The sequence below is a fragment of the Aphelocoma coerulescens genome, chromosome 20 (genome assembly GCF_041296385.1).
Source record: "Aphelocoma coerulescens isolate FSJ_1873_10779 chromosome 20, UR_Acoe_1.0, whole genome shotgun sequence".
NCBI lineage: Eukaryota > Metazoa > Chordata > Aves > Passeriformes > Corvidae > Aphelocoma > Aphelocoma coerulescens.
The window spans coordinates 10,100,039-10,118,894 of record NC_091033.1 but is presented as its reverse complement, the minus strand read 5'-3'; the positions used below and the strand labels follow the sequence as shown (position 1 = coordinate 10,118,894).

Sequence of the window (18,856 nt, the reverse complement as noted above, 5' to 3'; positions counted from 1 at the left end):
GCCCTGTGGTGAGGTCTGTAAGTTTAACCAACAAGAGGTGCAGCAAACCCATCTCTGCTTCCCAGCTCGCAAAATGGATGTGGTGGAAGGATACAGTGAGGCACCAGCTAAACTGCAAGTGCAGGATGCCTGAGAGGGATGGGGAGAGACGCCTGGATGCCACGGCACAGGTTAGAGCAGGTTGAGGGCAGCAAATCTATACGTGATTTCAGCGTTTTCCAGGGTGGAAGTCTTAGCTTAAAGAAAAAACAAAATACTCTCTCGGTTTGTCACTTGGAAGTCAAAACCATTTCCTTCCAGGTCCTCACTCCTGTGAATCTGAGCTCATGCAACGTTAAGAAAAATCTAGCATTAAACCCCAAAATATAAAATTCGTATTGTATATTTAAAGGGAGCCTCTTACTTTATATAACTCAGGACACATTGTCTCTTCTCAGAGAGAACGGGGGTGAAATCCTACACATTACTTAAAAAAAAAAAGAAAAAGAAAACACGTTTTAAAATTACATCCATGTCAGCTCTAAAGAAAATTATCGCTGATGTCTTTTTGAGCTTGGAAATATAACTGTAGGATTCAGCTTTCCCCTCCCCCTCTGCCCCTCCACCCCCTCCCTTCCCAACCAAAAAAAAAAAAAAAAAAAAAAAAAAAAAAAAAAAAAGCAACAGAATATATAAAGCTTCTCTGATTAACAGTTTAGGTGCAGAACCCTATTTATAGGGTACACGTTCTCCTGTGCCGCCTCGATCCTCCAGCCTGGAGCGGTGCATTATTGATGCAGCTGCAAGTGCTCAAAGCTTAAACAATATTTTTTCCGAAAGCCCCAGCAGCCCGCCCGGGAGGAAGGTGGGGACGGGCTGGCGATGGAGTCCTGAATGTTACTCCTCCAGTTTCAAGGACATCTTGCTGATGAGGATTTGGTTAATGGAGGAGAACTTATGTCCTAGCGGTGACGTCATTGGGTCCCAATGTAATCCTCTTGTGCTGAACCCAATCAGCAGATGTGCTGAGAGCCGGGATGCGGAGAAGAAGCTCTAATCCCTTAGACTGGATGAGATCAGCTGAAACAGCCAGGACTAGACCCCAAACCCCTCTGCTAGGAAGATCAAGAGAAAAGGGATAAATTGAGAGAGACGCCTCATAACCCCTTTAAAGAGCTTTGGAGAAGAGAAGAGAAAGATGGGTGGTGCACCAAGTTCATCTTGCTTTTAAAGCCTAGCGGGAGCCTGGTTTTCACTCTGATGAGGTCCTTCTGCATTGTTCCAGGGCAGGAGGAGAAAAGAGGAAAAAAAAAGAGAGAGAGAGAAAGAGAAAAGGAAAAAAAAAAAGAGAGAGGAAAAAAAAAAGTCTGAAATTCAAAGATAATGAGAGACTAGGCGCCTTTCTTATTCATCTCCAGCTTGCCTACACAAAAACAAGCGTCCTGAGCCACGGGAGGGCGTTTGCACTGGATCTGAGCGAGGAGCGGAGTTTGTGCCGCCGGAGCCGCCGGGCGCCGCGTCCACGAGTGGGTAAATCCGCTACGAGCGGGGCTCCGGCTGTGAGCGCGGGGTGCGGGCGACAGTGGCGGGGAGCGACCGGCTCTATCGCTGACTTGGAACAGCATCAGGATTTTTTCCTCCCCTTGTGCAAGCGACCTTAATGGGCTTGTGATTTTTTTTGTTCTTTCTTTCTTCCTTTTTTTTTTTTTTTTTTTTTTTTTTTTTTTGCTTTTGGACAAAAAAGAGGGGAGGAAGGGGAGGGGGCGAGGATTTTTCAGACGCGATATCTAGAGAGAGAAATCGTCCTAAATTCATAAGGCGACTCTAAGTCTGACGGCGATCAACGAAACCGGTTTAATTGCTTTACCCCTTTTCAATCCCTCTCAATTTTTAATTATTTTTTCCCTTTTTGCATTGCTATTTTTTTTTTTTTTTTTTATGAAGCTATTATTGTGCCAACCGCGGCGGAGCGGAGAGATGGGAAACGCGTGTTTAACCTCCGCCGGTTTCCCTTCAAGAGGAGAGAAATCGGCTCCTTTGCCTGGCCAGCAAAGACAAACACACGAGCGGGATTTTCATTTCGCTCTGGGGAGGGAGCGGGAGTCCCCCGCATCCCCCACGTCCCCCGCATCCCCCCGCCGGTTGCCCGGGGCTCGGACGGCGAGGGCCCGGCGTGGAGGGGAGAGCCGCTCCCGCAGCCCCGGGACCGAGGGGGCTGTGAAGCATCTCCGGGCGCTTTGCCGCCGCTCCTGCCTCCGTGCCGGGACGCGCCGCACGGCACCGGCAGCCGGAGGCTTGCTGCGGGATGTCCTCGGCGCTACCGGCTTTATTATTGTTGTTCTTGTTACTATTATTATTATCATTATTATTATTATTACCACCACCAGCCGCATTTTTCTCGCTGGTAGGGCCGGAGCTCGGGATGTGTCCGTCTGTCCGCCCCTCTGCCCCTGGGGCTGCTCCGCGCCCGGCGCTCCGCATCTGCCCGGGTGCGCTGCAGCGGTGCGGCTGGGAGGGGGTCCGGGGCACGCTGCCGACCCCGGCAGGGCGAGGAGCGGGGGGAAAAGGACGGCAGCGGCCCCCGGCAGCAAGGCAGCCCCTCCTCGCCGCCCTCCTCCGCTCCCCGCCGCCCCCGGCCCCGCCGCGCCCCCGCGGCCGCCTCGGCGGAGGGGGGCCCCGGGCGGCGGGGAGGGCGGCCGGCGGTCCCGGCGGGGTGGACCCTGCACTGACAGCCTCTCTCTCTCTTTCTCTCCCCCCCGCTCTCTCCCGCAAGCCCCGCTCGCCGCCTGCCCTGCTCCGAGCGGGGACAGCCCGAGCCCCTCTCTGCGTGTTCACAGCGGACCTTGATTTAATGTCCATACAATTAAGGCACGCGGTGAATGCCAAGAGAGGAGCCTCACAGCTTCATTTTCATGGAAATTGGGGACATAAACCCTCTAATTACACTTAACAACAGCCACGGAGCGATCTATGGAGCATCCTCGGCCTTTTGACAAATAGGAGTAACAATGCGCCAGCGCCCGGCGGGGCAGCTGTCTCCTCGCATTAACGGGGGCACGGGGGGAGGCGGGGGGAGGCCCCGCTCCGGCCCCGCCGGGACTTGCGGGGGCTCCCGGCGTACAAAGGGCAGGAGGAGCGGCAGGACAATGCGGGCAGAGCTGGGGGGGCCGTGGGCAGGGACCGCTCCGAGGAGCGGGGCGTGGGCGGGGGGTGACGAGCGGCCCCTCGTCGCAGAGCGAGGGACCCCCCTCCCAAAGAGACACCCCCCTTTTCTCAGCCTCCACAATGCCGTTCAGAAAGCTCCCTGAAAAAAACACCCCTCTGGAGGATTTTAGGAAGGGGGGCGCTTTTTGCTTCATTTTTTCAGCAGGTCTTTTTTTGGTTTTATTTTTGCCGTTGCCCCTGCAATGCTCCTCCCTCACGTGGGGGCTCGGCCATGTGGCTCCCGCTGCTCTGCGGAGCCGCAGGACAGGTCCAGGGTCCTGTCCTGCCCCTCTGAGCCCCTTTGCAACTCAACTATCCACAGAACAAAACGACGAGCCTGCTTTTTTCCAAAAGCAGGGCTGGCAAGGTGAGGGGCTGCAGCGCTGCAGCCTCCCCAGAGCCACCTCCGGCCCTGTCACCGCAGCCTGCAAGGAGGCACACATCCCCTTTTGCAGTCTCCAGTGAGACTGCAGTAACCCACACCGGTTCTTAGGTTAGGCTTTAGACCTCAATAAATCTCTGTTGTAAGACTTGTGTATTCAACTTCCTAAAGACATGCCGAGCCCTAAGTTCGAGCTTCCTGAGGACTGTGCTTGGGCAAGGGAGGATTTGATAATTTGGCAGCAAAAAGCCATAGAGCCGGATTGAGCCGCATACACCCAACTCTCTGCGCCCCCCTCCCCGCTTCATCTCTGCTCCACTTTTGTCAGCATTGCGTCTGTCCAAGGAACCGAGGCCGTGGATGTCTCCATCCTCCATCCCTGCAGTGCTTGTGTGGGACACACGACCTTGTCTGCAGCGGAAATGTCAGTGGCAGAGCACTCGCCTTGCTTAGGAGGGGGGAAAGGAAAACCTTCCCGTACTTTGTGGGATTACTTGATTTCAAGTTGGCCTGTGAAAAGCAGGGACTTTCAGGCAGGGCTCCTGGGGGAAGTGGGGCAAGGGAAGAAGCAGAGGACACGGGCCATGGAGGAGCGTGGTGTTGAGGCTGTTCTGCTGCAGAGGCGTTGCACAACTGAGCAGTAGTGAACGGGTCATGCCTCCAAAGCTGGCAGGAGACAGGAGCGAGGGAGCACACGATGCCCACAGGGCTCCATCGAGCGGTGCAGCCACCTGTGCCCCTCCTGGACCTGATCGTGAGCATTGCTCCAACGAGGCCAGGTACCGTGCAACTGCAGCAGCTCACAGGGCAAGAGGCTGAGGGTGCAGGAGGGCCCAGCTTCATCAGGAGGGCTCTAGGGGCACAGAGATTCTTAAAAGAAGCTGGATATTCCCCCTCTCTCTTTCCCAATAGATCAGCACAGGTACTGAGGTGTCGGAGACCTGCTTGCTCCCACATCCATCGTGTGCTGCAATGTCACAGGATGCATTTTGACCTCATTTGCCCCCAATGTAAGTTGGGTTATGCGGTGACTGGATTCACTGCTGGGGGAAGGGAACATCGCTGATCTCTTCCATGCAATCCTGTGGGGGCAGATCTCCAGCCACAGGGCAGTTCTGCTCTTGAACAAGTCCTTGGTTCTTTGCAAAGCTGGTAGGGAGGAGTAAGAAGCCAAGTGCAGGGAGACAGATCCTGATACATGTAAAGTTGACATTGAGAGAAGGGAGTGAGCCACTCCAAGGTAATCTGCAGTGCAGCAGGAAAGCTGCTGGCTTCCTCCAGGGGCCACCAAGAGGCCAAGGATAGCTCTGAAGGAATGCAGGTAACTGGTGGGAGCTGTGTGGGACCCAATGGACCACACTGGGCCCAGTCCCCAGATTGGCATTGAGAATCAAGATCGGTTGTGCCAAAATGGTGCAAGTCAGATGCTGACCCTGGACCAGATCGCTCTCCAGGTTTGCCGGGGAGGGTGTTGCACAGACTCCTCAGCAAACAGGACTGCCTCAATTCCCAAATGTTCTTCCTCAGACTTTCTGTGTGCTCCCTTCTTAGCCAAGAGGGGATTTATTAAATTTGATCACTGAGATGTAACCCTCCTCCCTCACACAAAGCCCCCTCCAGCGCTACCACACCTATTGCTCCGGCGTGCCTGGCAGCAGCCGTGCCCATCCCTGATCTGTGCAGAGCCAGCGGCTGCAGCACGGCCGGGGGGTCCCACAAGCCCCACCAAGCTCTGGGGCCACTGTGCTGCAAGGAGCCCTCCCCACCGATGTGACAGCCAGGGAGGCAGCAGGAGCCAGATCAGTGCGGCTGGCAGGAACGAGCCGTGGTTTCATGTTGCACCTTCCCTGCTCCTACACTGACCCCTCTTTAGGTAAGTCAAGGCTCAGTCACCAAGGAGCAGAGAGTTATTGCACAGAGACCTCCGTGTGCCCATAAACTGCTCTCCCCGGCCTTCTCCATCGTCTTTGCTGCTCAGTGTGGATTCACAGGTCCCTCAAGGATATGGTCCCTTCTGTGCAGCTCCTTAGCCGTGGTTGGTGGTGATCCTGCAGTGATTCCCGGCTGGCTCAGAGGCTCAGCTCTGCTGTGGTTCAGCTGGAGGCACCTCCTCCAGGAAGTCACACATCCCACAAGTTGCTCAGCTGAAAAAAGCCCCCAGAGTAACACCATTAGTCACACAGCAAGGACAGCACTGCCACCAAGTCACCTCCAGTTGCAGGCACCACTTCCTTGACATTCAGAAGGAGAATTTATCCAAGATCAGATATACTCCTGTGGCAGTCACAGCTTTAGTCCAGTTTCCTGATGGGAAAGCCTTGGGGAAAATACGAGCTGCAACAATGGGGCTGGATCAGGCCATTCTATGATAGACTCACCATGGAGGAGAAATCATCATCTTATTTCCCCTGTACAGCTCCCCCACACTCAGGAGAGTGATGCAGTTTCCTCCCCACAGGGAAAAGCACAGCTGGAGCCAAGTTGGGGTGAGAAGGAAGCATCACCTTCCACCCTCTAAGCACCTCTTCCTTGTAGATGTACACAAAGCACCAGCCTCCAGTCCACGTCCACATGACAACTGCTCAGGAATTTGCACATGACAGGCTCATCCTTTACAAGTCCTGACATCAATCATTAAGGACAGGTTAAAAAATAGGTGTCTTGACATCAATCATTAAGGACAGATTAAAAAATAGGTGTCTTTTCTCCCAGATCACCACAGGCAGATGGAGCTGCCTTGTCAGCCCACTGTGCATGCCAGGGAGGCCTTGGGTTTGAGCTACATTGAGAAACACAGGCACCACTTGGCAATAGGATAAGGAGAAACCCACCTGGGCAGAGGCCTGACTTTTGATGACATGAGTGGGTAAACCTAAGAAAGAATGGTTGACAGTGAAGTGCATAAAAGGCTGCTGCAAGGAGAGGGAACCAGACAATTTCCATGGCTTTGCAGGTAGGAACAGGCCCAACCTGCAGCAGGAATGATTCAGGTAGTAGGAAAAGAGCCTTGTGGCGGAAAGGATAGAGAAGCACTGGAACAGCCTGGGAAGGAGGAGAAATTCCTGCCCAGGGAAGATCTGGGGGAAGCACATAGCGGGAGTCCCAAGGTGGCACTGGTCCCTCCAGCCTAACAGTGCCACAAGCAGAAAGTGGCATCACACATCTATTTCTCCTGAAAATACAGCGAAGCTTCCTCACATCTTCATGTCTTTTCCTAAACCCAAAGGGCCCATCATCTGTGTCTCCACAGAGACCAGAAAGGTGCCTCTGCTCAAGTGACAGTGACAGAGTGCAGTGCCTTGTTGTCCTCATACAAAGACAAGGTTGAGGAATTGCAACAGAAGTGGTCAAATTCAAGCATCATTTTTTTCTAAAATGATAGAAATGGGATGTATCTTCATCAGTCCTATGAAAATAATCCTATTTGGGATTACTTCCTCACATGGTTTGTCCCAAGCCAGCTCAAAACCAATTGAGAGCATTACCAAGGTATAATACCCTCAGGTGACATCCCAGAGGGATTGCCATTTTCTGTCACCTCCTAATAGCTCCCTTTCAATTGACTGCACACCTTCCTGGGTACATTTGCAGAAACAGAGGAAAACATTGATAATCTGATATGTGTGGGATCATAAAATATATCTTACACAGGTGCATCTGAAGATACATATTTATAATACATACATATATAGATAGATATACATAATATATATGTTATACAGCTGTCTCTCTGTCCAGGGACTTGCAAAGTCAGACACAGAAGGATTCAAAGCACTCACTCAAGGACCCTGAACCATGGTCTACCCTCAAGGGAGGGGAGATTTTTAGGAGGAGAGGTGATTTTTTAAGCTGTCAGGACAATTCACCTCACCTACAGCCCAGCTTTCCCAGCCTGGGCTGCCCGACTTTTGCCACAAGAAAGTGAGGGACCCTCAGCACATCATCCTCCCTCCCTGCAGAGCCTGCCTGTATTTTAGAGCAGCTTTCCTGTGCTGCTTGTAGAGCTGCTCTAGGACTGGGAGAGCACAGGGATCGCTTTCACAGCCCGCTCTCATAACCCTCTAAGTAACCCCACCGCCAGCTGCTGCCCAGCCCGAGCGGGCAACACCTCTTTAAACTTTTATCACCTTTAGTACAAAGCGAGAGCCGAGACAGAAGCAGCTCCTGCAGGACAGAGGAGACAAAAGCGGGACAAAGGCACTGTGCCTCCTGCAAAGGGCCAGGTGACCGCAGGATGGCACCAGTGTCGCTTCTCCTGCAGCGACAGCAGGGCCAGCGGGGCCAGCAGGGCCAGCAGGGCCAGCAGGGACACCGCGCCAGGGCCGGGCGGCGGAGCGGCCGCGCTCCCGCTGACAGAGTCGCCGGCCCTCGGGCCTCCCGGGTGGCCTTTGTGTCACCGAACCGCCGATGAATGATTCAGTATCCTGCACCTACACACGCCCTGAGCTACGAATTTGGTTTCAAGACTGTGGCTTGAATTAAATTTCATTCTGAACTGAGGAGGCAACTCTGCCTCCTCCTGACCGTCCAGTCCCGCTCCCTGCGAGGCCAGAGCCACCCCTCTGCTCCGGCATTTAGGGAAACAACCAAAAGAGGTCTTCTACTACATTCTTTCACCCTCAACATTTTAGCCCACCGCCCCTGCCTGCCACTGGCTTTGCCACTCTGGCTCAGCTCTGAATCCCTCTCTGCCGGGCAGCCCAGCACGCTGCAGCCTGGTGCCCCTGGTACCCCTGGTACCCCTCCCGTCTCCCGGGGCTGCTGGGCCCTCTGCAAGGCTCAGGAGGCGGCTGGGGAAGGAGCAGGGACCCCCGTGGTCCTTGGGAGCCATGGCTGCTGCTGGGCACACGGTGGCACTCGCTCTCCATCCCAGCAGAGCCTGCGGGAAGCGACAGCCGGTGTAAGATGCAAAGCAGGCATTGGATTGCTCGGGCAGAAGATGCGTGCTCGGCTCCTTCCCTGCATCCCCCGGCCCCTCTCTGGATCCTCCAGGCACGGCCGGATCGCTCGTGTCCCGGTCCTTTCTCTCACACGCAGCAGTTCTGGATGCCAGGGCTGCAACTTCCACGGGGTGTCGGCCAAGAGCTCGTGTCTAAAATGACAAGGCCGGGAGAGTGCAAGGAGCAAAGCCTTTCCTGCCGGTCTGCAAATGACCACTGTGATAAACCAGACTGTCTGAAGACCTTTCTCCCCATAAGGATGGGAGAAGGTTACCGTCTTCACTTAAAAACTAGTTCTCCCTCCTTTCCCTCATTGCCACAAGCTTCCCAACTGAGATCCACATGAACATGCTCCTTCTCCATCCCCAGAGGCAACACAAATCTCCTCTTCCCCGGCCTTGCCCCCATAAATTAACCCAATCTCCAGGGAGAATGGATGCTCCTGAGCACTTCACATCATGATAGTAACATCCAGCCTTCCCACACCTCGTTCCAGCAAAGCTTGCATCCCTTCCCCTATGGAAATGCCAGCTGATTCAGAGAGCTTCATGTTTTGTGCAAAGCAGCGATCAAAGGCTTGCTTGCAGCTGCTGAGCTTCATTTTAGCTATTGCACAACACAAGAAGCTGCCTCCTAGCCCACCTTATCCTCAACAGCATCTCCAAAGCAGGAGTGGTATTTAGATGAGACCTACAGAAATCACCTAATATGATGCGTCAGATCTCTTGCATTCAGATGGAAAAAAAAAAAAAAAAGAAGAAAAAAGGCAGAAGCAAGGGAGAGGAGGAGGTGGTAGGTGCACATGAGATAATTTGTCAGGAGCCTGTACGTCAGCTCCCAGAGAGAGGACTTGTATCACATCCTTGGAAATGGGCAACTTCCATTTTGGAGGGATTACTTGTAGGGTGGCACCCTCATAAAACATCCCACGGGGTCCTGCAGCAGGAGAGGTTGTGCAGTGTTAATGCCAAGGCACAAGGATGCCAGATCCGGAGGCAGCCAAGTTGTAGGTTTGGAGCGTAAGGCATGAGGAGCTGACACCCAAGTGTCTGCAAATAAATGAAAGCAGGGAGAAGGGAGGTGGAGCTGGGGTGGAACAAAGCAGCACTGCAAACCAGCCAGTGGAGGCAGGAGGACATGGGGGCTCTTTTCCTGGGCTGCCTGGCAGCATTCTGCTCTAAACTCTGCTGGCAGCACAAACCCTTCCCACCCAAGGCTCCCCCTTTTCCCAATGCAAGTGACAGCCAGACAAAGTCAGACATCTACACTGTCAAATCCTGATGGAAAGCCTTGCCACTGGAAACCTGTCATTCCACAGCTGAACTCAGGTGCAGGCCCCAGAGACAGAAAAGCTTTTGGCATCGTTACAGGAAAAGATCTGGAAGTGCTGTAGGAAGTTACATCCCAATTAGCTTCACGTAAAGGTGGGGTAAGCATTACAAAGCATTTAAAAGATCAAATGCAAAAGCACAGCTTGAGTAATAGGGACCAAGGTGATTTCAGCAAGGAACAGTTGTGGTTAATCTGGTGGAGCTCTTTGAGGCTGGAACTGCTGCAGCAGCCAAAGGGGAGGGAACAGCACAGCACAATTAGGTTTGCAGCATGCAGTGGACAGGGCTTTGCAAAAGAAGCTAATGACTGAGATGGGGAGTCCCAGGATAAGAGGATGTGCTGTGGCTTAATGCTCTGAAAATTGCCCAGAAACAAAGATGCAAGCAGGAAGGTATTAATGGAAGCCTTCTGTGTCAGAAGGAAATGATTCCAGGGATGCAGCAGTGCAGCCAGTTTGTCTGGAGCAGAACAAAAGGCAGTGAGGGAGGACAGGGCTTCCTAGGGCAGGGAGCTGCATTTCAGTGCTGAACATCATATTCCATGACCCCTCATACTCCAAATAAACAATTCCCTCCTTTTTTTTTTTTTTTTTTTTTTTTTTTTTTTTTTTTTTAAGCAGGGCTGCTGGAACGTTGCTTTTTATATTTTTTTCCAGCTTTTTTTTTCTTTTCTTGCTCTAACAGTGTTTGGTTTGTTGGCTTGGGGTTTTTTTTTGGTTTGGTTTCTTCTTTTGCTTTTGGCTATTTTTTTTTGTTTGGTTGGTATTTTTGTTTGGTTTTTTGTTTTTTTTCAGCAAAATCAGGAACTTCTTTCAGAACAAACTGTGCCAAGCAGCACACACAGGCCCCATCAGTGTGGGGATGGAACAGTTGCATGGCTGTGATCACATCCTATACTTGGAAGGCCAAGCATGAGCTATGCCAGATGGTGCCAACTGGGAGTTACATTGCCCATATCCTTCCCTGCATTCTGCAAATCTGCAGAGAGATGGGAATGGCAGGTGAGGAACAGAAAGGCTTCATTTTGTACCCTTTAGCTTTGGTGAGAGCCTTGCAGTGCAATAATCTGACACACATGGAAACAAATTCCAAGTGAATGGCACCTAAAAACCATCTCAATTCCCAGGGCTGAGAGCAGTGACATAAGAGAACACTCCAACATGACTAAGACAGAACCTAGGATTAGTTTTTTGCTCTAGTCCTTGAATTCAGTACTTGGTTGTAATACTCACAAGCCAGGCTGATTCTCAGCTCGAGCTACAGCCCTGCAAAGACCACAGTCTGAGGGGCTCCCACCTTGTGGGAGCCACATCTGGAAGTCAGAGCTGAGTATGGCATGAGCTCAGGAAAAGAAAACAAAGGGTAAAATATTCTTGGCTCCTGGAGCACTCATCCCACAGGGAACAGAAACCCAGCCTGACCTGAGAGCAGCAGAGCACACAAAGGTCAAGGAATCTGTTTGCCAGAGGAGGATGCAAAGCACTGTGAGAGGTCACCACACTCTTATGATTTACCACAATCCTGGTGATTTCCACATGAATTTATTTCTCAATTCAACAGGTCTTGAGAACTCTGGGACCAATTTACCAACTACATCACATGACCTCAGAGTGATCCATATATACCTATAGCTTTAAACTAATTCAAAGGCATCCTAAATATGCAGTTGAACCTATGGAAAGAATCAACTCCCTGCCTAGCTCTCTTTGGCTCATCTGAACTCTGCTGATGGCCACTGAAATGGCAATGCTGTTAAATACAGCAGCACCACTAAATTAGCACCACGGAGATGATCAGGATCCCTGCAGTTGGCTTCTTGGCATGAAGTTTGCTATTACATTTCCTCCAGCTCTGCTAATTCTGATCCTTTACCCTCCACTAGCTGTGCTAACTGTGCAGCCTGGGGTGTAGATCCAAGCACTGAACTAAGGTATTTTGGGTTTTATAGTTAGAGCTCAATTAAAAAACCAAGTATGGACAGGACTGTAATGGGAAGGGGAGCAGCGCTCTGGGACAGAGAGCCTGTGCTGTAAGCCAGTGTTGCTACTAGAGAAAAGGTAACCCTGAATAAAATCCTTATCTTACCAGCACTTTCACACTGTAAAAGAATTGCAGAGCTTCCCAAACCCTTTTTTATTTATTGGCAAGTTCTTGCAGGAAGGAGAACCCATCCTCACAGAATCCCTTTGTTGGGCTGGAACCACCCAGCGTGGGATGTGCTTTTACAGCATGGGCAACCGGGCAGGCATCACACCAGACCAACTGTCTGACAAAAGCTGTGAAAAAGGGGTTGCTTTCCCTGGTTTGCATCTCTGAGAACAGCCTCTGATGTACACTGAGCCTTCCAGACCTCCTCCCTCCTCTGCTATTTCATTTCATTGTTAATCATCCCACTTTCCTCTTTGTTAGCATCATTAATACCTTTAATGCATTCTTATAAAAAGCACAGTGAGATTGCCAGCTAGTGGAAATCAGCAGCATCTGGGGCTGTGCCAATTCCCTTCAGCTCAGACACACAGTGATAGCTGCCACCTTCCCATTTGTGTGAAGAAAAAGCCATCACTATTTGTCCGTGCCCATCTCCTCTTGGAAGCAAATGCATGTATGTGTGTACATAAATGTAATATATACACTGGCATACATAAAGCTATTATACAGCAGAAAAATCCCAGTGTTTATTCCAGAGTGTGATTTATTTGAGAAACTAATGGCTTATTACATGCAGAACACTCTCATTCTACTGAGGATGAAAAGTGCCTTGGAGAATGAAGTCTGAGAAAGCTGCACAAGTAACTGCATTGGAAATGATGACATTAGCTCACAAAGAAAATCCATTTTAACTGCCCAGGACTCTGAGCCTGTGTTTGTACAATTTCCTGTGGGCAGAGGTGTCAGAGAGGTACTGCCTATAAACCTCCTTTTCTCTGTGATGTGATGGCTCCTGTAACTAATCTTTCAAACACACAGAACGCTTGCTGCAGTCACCAGGCTAGAAATGCTTTGTGCCTCTGGACAAACCTCAAACCTCACCAGACTGACTAATGGCACAGCTGGGATCCCAGGAATAATTCAAACACCACCTTTATTGCTTTATGAGCAACAACTGAGGGATGCTGCAGCAGCCACAAGCCTCTCAGGAAAGCCCATGTGGGCTTCTCACTGCAGGTGTGCTGGGGAAGCTGATGACAGCACATACTGTGCACCACTTGTTTTCCCTCCCCTCCTCCTGTCTTTCCCTTTATCTCTAACATAACCATGCCTTCACACTTTAAAAAACAAATAAGAACAAAAATATCAGGGTTGCTTTCACATTTGCCACCTTCCCCCTTCCCTCTGCTCAGGTTTCTCTTCCCTGGCCCCCTCTGTGCCTTCCTGCTCACCCTGCAGAGCCGAGCAGGGCTCTCTCATGCTCCACTTGTACAACGGGCTATCTACAGGCTTTTGACTGCTAATGACCTCCATGCTCCAAGCATTTCTGAGCGAAAAACTGCATCTGTTCACCGACTGAAAAGCACAAAAGCACAGCTTCACAAATGCCTGCGATGGTTTTACTCACCCTCTTCATCACCTCAATGGGCCACTCGATTTGTGGAACATCAGCCCATCAGGAGGAGGTGAGAGGGAAAGGGGCTGGGTGTTCTCTGAAGCCCCAAGGCAGGTCACAGTCCCTTACAGCAGATGACAGTTTTGAATATGTTTCTGAGGATGGTTGTGCCTCACAACCCCGCTCTCATTTCACCAGGAGGCTTTTGGACTTTAACAGGAGGAACCTCTGTGCAATTTGTGACCTGCAGGTTCACACCCTTGCTTGTATTTATTATTTAAAAAAACTCTAATGGAGTAATAATTTTTAAAAATCTGTCTAAAGATCACTCTGTCTGCTGCTCTTTTATTAATACCCTCCTTTTAATCTTCCACTATCCTGTTCTTTGAAATAACTGAATTAGCAACTTGCAGTGTTTTCCCATCCTCATCAAGGTCAGTAAGTTCAGGAAAAAATCTGAAATTATACCTGGCTCATAAAATTACTCCTCTTCCCCACCTACTATTTTACTCACTACGGGGAGATTACATTTCCTGTGGGGGCTCATTAGTGTTGCTCTTTGCTCAGCGTCAGGAAATCTTTTGGAGTTGTCTTTGCTCCCACTTGATAGAAATTGCTCTTTATTTCTTCTCCCAGCTCACTGACCACGACTCCCTCATTCTTAGGGATTTTAGAAAGACATTCTTGGGCATTTTTAGAAAGACAAAGCTTTTGGACCAAAAAACCCTACCATGCTTCTCACCTTGATGCTGCTGAGTGAATGAACGAGCTGTCCCAGGCACACTGAAAGATTGTTCTTTAAGGGACTAACAGGTTAAAACTAGGAATTCTTGTTCTTTGTCAGAGCAAACAAGGAATTACAATGTTTTAGTTGTAATTTCTCTTTTACAGAGGTCAAATATATAAAGCTAGAGGACACAAGGCAGTCTCCCTTGCTTTCATTTTTTGAAATGCTGCACACCAGTGATACAACATGCAGCTACACCTCCTTAATTGGTTCTTTTGTTCCAAACTTCTGGTGGCTGATCTAGCATTAGTGGAAAAAAAGCATAAATCCCTGAACACTGTGGAATGAGCTAGCTCAGTTAAGCAGGTACTACATATACAAACCAGGGCATAACAACACTGAATTTGGTGTGATTAAGTGTCTGACCATCCAACTGCTGCCAACAGTTCAATTTCAGTACACTGTAACTGAGTATTTTGATTCAAAGGGAGATCTCAAAGTGACACAGTGTGAGGACTGAAAAGGATAAAAATATGAGAGAAATCTCAACAACTTGCCAGTGGCTTAAGAAATAAAACCTGCTTTGGTACCTCAGAATTTGATACTCTCCCAGAAATGGGGTCCTAACCAGAAACTGCTCCTTCCTGACACCTCCCAAGCAGCCTCCCTGCTCAGTCCTTTTGGCTCCTACTCCAGTCCCTGCTCTACCTTAGAGTACCTGTGGGAAAGTAAAAAATAGCTCATTTAAAGATTAAACCTGCAGTCTTTAAACAGAACAGTTCAAAAATCCTCTGCAATGGCACAGTTTTGTTATCAGTCGTACCCTGCACCTTCCAGGCTTTGTCCAAGCCCAATCCTGAGCAGCAGAGCTGGGAAGGATCTCAGCTTTTGTGTATCTCAGAGCACCTTTCAGAGAGGCTTTGCACGAGTTCAAGATTGGAATAGAGGTCTAGAAAGTTTACAGACAGTTGCACTTAACAAATGTGAATCTTCATGCCAGGTAACAAATGTCACTGATGTATTTATGAAATACAGGCCAAAACATCAAAGCACCTTGTCTTTTCCCCAAAGTGTTTTCAAGGGCTCTGCATAATCATCTTTTTTACAAGTGGCCAAAAGCCTCCCCTGACAGTTTTTGGTGTTACAAGCGGGAGCTTTTTGCAGACCTCTGAGGAGCTCTTCCCCCTATAAATCAGACTATTTGCACCCACATAAATGTATACTGTTGATGTTTTACAAATTTGTATGGAACAGATTTAGATTAGAGAAGGATTTTCATACACAGCAATGGTCTAAGAAAGCCGAAGAGTCTCCGTAAATCCCCAGACCTTCCAAAAGCCATTATTTCCTGAAAGGGCTGATTATCCACAAAGGGGATGAAGAAGAAGCCACTCCACCAGTAAACTTAACTCCAAACTTGGTAAATTTGGACCCACTACAGAGCATGTGCAATCTTGAATTAGAAAAGTGACTCTCCCTCCAGGTGCAGACAATGATCTGATTTGCTACTTCTCAGCCTAAGGACTCCTACCTCCCCAAAGTTCCACCAGGACTGACTAAACACTATTTCAGCAAAGCGCTTTCAGCTGCAACAACCTGAACATTCCACTTCTCGGCCATCAAGTGCTTTCAGCTGAAATGTGTTGTCACAAGAGAGCAGGAGGAACAGCTCCTACTACATCAGTGGTTTCAAACTCAGAAGGGTTTGCAGATCTCAGCTTCCAGAGACATGCTGAACTATGGTAGAGACTTAGACATTATCAATAATCAAATTGCTCAAGTTACAATTTGCAGACCCACAGAGCAGAGCACAGAAATCAAAGTAGATATAAATAATGAAAAAAGCTCCTTAATAATATCTGTATAAATCAATGTATCCTTTACTGATAAAATTTATTTTCTTCCTATTCTCACACCCAGATGGTGAGGGGGGAAAAAATTTAAGGAGGTTGCTTGCAATACATATTACTGTCCAAGGCACTGCATTAATAATCTAAAAATAGTTGGAGAATGTATATTTGGTAAAACAAGTATTTACACCTCTTTCCCACTGTCTTCATTATTGAAACCACAGCAAAACACCAGATCCTACTGATTTAGCAGCAGTTGGACATTAGAAATGCGTTTGGTGAAGACTTTACTGTCTGTCTGTTGTCATGGTAACATCCCAGGTAAAAATAATTTCTTGAATAACTTATAAACAGACAGATGGCAAAAAACCTCCTACTCTCTCCAAATTGAAGGAGATTCAGTAAAAGACAGTGTTGATGCCAGTTCCATAAAGTCCTGCATGGTGAAGAGGGCACATCTCCAAGGTCTTGCTCGCTCTGGCAGAAGCTCACCTCAGGACGTGAACAAAAGGGAGATCAGGGATGCTACAGGAAGCAAAATGAGGAGACAGAAGTCAAGTCAGCACTCTTCTGTGTAACATTTCCCAAGGGATTACAAAGGTGCCCTGAAATAATGATCCTACATAAAACAAGGAAATTAATCCCATATTGTACCAGCGAACAAAAGCTGTCCTTGGAATTGCTGAAGCCCTGCCCTGCTTATGCTCTGGCAGGGAAATGAGAAACATCCCCGGCTGCCATCACACTGCACGTGCAATGCAGCGCTGCATCTGCAACAGGCAATTTGAAAGCTTTTTTTAATCAACACAAGCTTTCTGAAGACAGGAAAGCTGTGAAATCGACAACATTCATACCCAGGACAATTCCCTTCGCCCTCACATTCGGTCAAAGCACCAAGAGATGTGAACGGGGAAGTCGCACTTTGGGAATGATGTCAGCTACGGAATAGTCCATCGAGCTGAACCATGTTTCTTGTGAAATCCAAAATCTCCCTCTGCCAAGTCACACCCCAATTAAGTCATTTCAACATTCTGACTCAACTCCCCTAATTCTAAAAATAGGCTGAACAAGAGCTGTTCCTTCTCAAAGGAGCTGCGGACAAGGCAGGCTACAGCCAAGGCAGTGATGACAGCCCCAGCCACAGCTACACTCGCTCTATTCTTGGGCAGGATCACAAATTCCAATTAAAAACCTGCACTTTCCCAAAAATAGCGAACAGCTTTCTCCTGAAATGAGCAGATGCTGAGCACCGTCGTCAGCAAGAGACAGAGCTTTTTCCAAGGGAAACAGATTGTTCAACATAAAGAATTCAAAGTAGCCGAGAGCCCAGGAAAAGGAGCATTACATCAAAACACACTTCCCTCCATCAGCTGTTTGTGCCTCGTTTTGCATTTATCTGCTATTTTAACTAAACTTCCCTTACTCCTCTCTCAGCTACTTTTCTCAATAGGTGCAGAAACCAGAAAAAGGCAGTAACATTACATCAGTGAGTTTTCTTTTCATATTTTTGCACTATCTCTGCCTACAAGTTTTTTTTATGGCCAGATTTACTGGAATTTCCATCTTCTATGGGCAAATAAAACCCCTCATTATTAAAAACGAAAAGCAAACCACTTACCCCTGCTCTGTAGTGCACTGTGGTCAGCCTAATGCTTAGAATTAAATACTTTTTTTTTTACTGAGATCTCACTAATACCCTTTGAGTAAATTCATAAATACCTTTAAGTTCTCCAAAGAAATATCAAGTATTTTGTGAAGAAACATCTTTGAATATAAACACACCATCTCACATCTTTGAACATAAACAGTACTGTAAAGGGTGAAAAAAAGAAAAAAAGTAGAATTTTAAATTTTACATCCCCTATTTCCATCTCCCAAAAATGAGAGGTAAGAAATCAATCTGGCCTTATGAGCACAATGTGTTATGGGAGAGAAGTAACCTTGAATTTCTGTCTGCTTGTTTCTGCCCTCACACATCTGTGTAGGGTTTAACTTCATCATTTGCTCTACAAGCTCAACTCACTCCCAGCAACAAACATAATCTCCATGAAGACTCAGTTCTATTACTTCTGGTGTGACGACCTGCAAACAAATAGGTTTTTCCCCCCCATTATATAAGTTCACGGCTTCAGAGCAGTACAATGGGCTGCCATCACCAACCAGTAATTGCACCAGAGAAATAATTTAACTTTTTAATCAGCATTTGGTGCTACCAGCTCCATTTGACTTAAAAGTGAAAGGCAGCAGCGTTACTGTCACACCCAAATTCCAGAAACATCAAGCAAAGCAACTCATTTAAGGAGCGAATTTAAGCACCAATTCCAAAAGCACACAGCAACATTCCTTTAGAACCATTACTTGGACTAAATAAAGAATAAGCAAGATTTGTGACATGAAGTTATTCTTCAAGAGACACTGGAAGAATGCTTCTTCCCCCTCGCAGTGAAATGTGAACTCTGTGAAACACAAAAAGTGAGTCATCCCTTGGAATTGCAGTGGCAGGGGATTGAAAAGCAGAAGGACCAGCAGCCAACACTGCAGTTATCTGAGCACCCAACGTGGTTGTGATGAACAGGATTATTTTACCCACTGTTGAATCTTCTCCCACCTCTCTGATAGGGCTGTACAACTCTGCAGTATCAGTAAGAAATCTCTTCAGGCTGAAGCTGTTTTCTGCTGCCCACATAGCCAGACAGCTGAAACACATCATCACATTAATACAGTCAAACCAGTTTCAGCTGAAGGCTCCCAATTATTTTTAAAAATTTTTGTGTTTCATTTTCTTAGAAAATATTTACCTGAAGTCTGTATCACAGCAGAGATTGTTTAGATTAAAAAAAGAAAGGTACTAAAGTTGTGTAACTAACTTTTCTCTTGAGGGTCCAGATGGAGCAGAGAT

General features: G+C 48.4%; 1 long non-coding RNA gene across 2 annotated transcripts; it reads right to left on the bottom strand.

Annotated features, from left to right (window-relative positions):
- Positions 1-14,266: 14,266 nt before the first annotated feature.
- Positions 14,267-18,592, bottom strand: LOC138120979 (uncharacterized). Of its 2 annotated transcripts, none has more exons than XR_011156019.1 (3): positions 18,544-18,592; positions 17,677-17,767; positions 14,267-16,482 (listed from the first exon to the last, which is right to left on the bottom strand). It is a non-coding gene; the product is annotated as an uncharacterized lncRNA (long non-coding RNA). The 2 variants fall into 2 exon arrangements; XR_011156020.1 differs by having other exon boundaries at positions 18,548-18,592.
- Between the last annotated feature and the right edge of the window lie 264 nt (positions 18,593-18,856).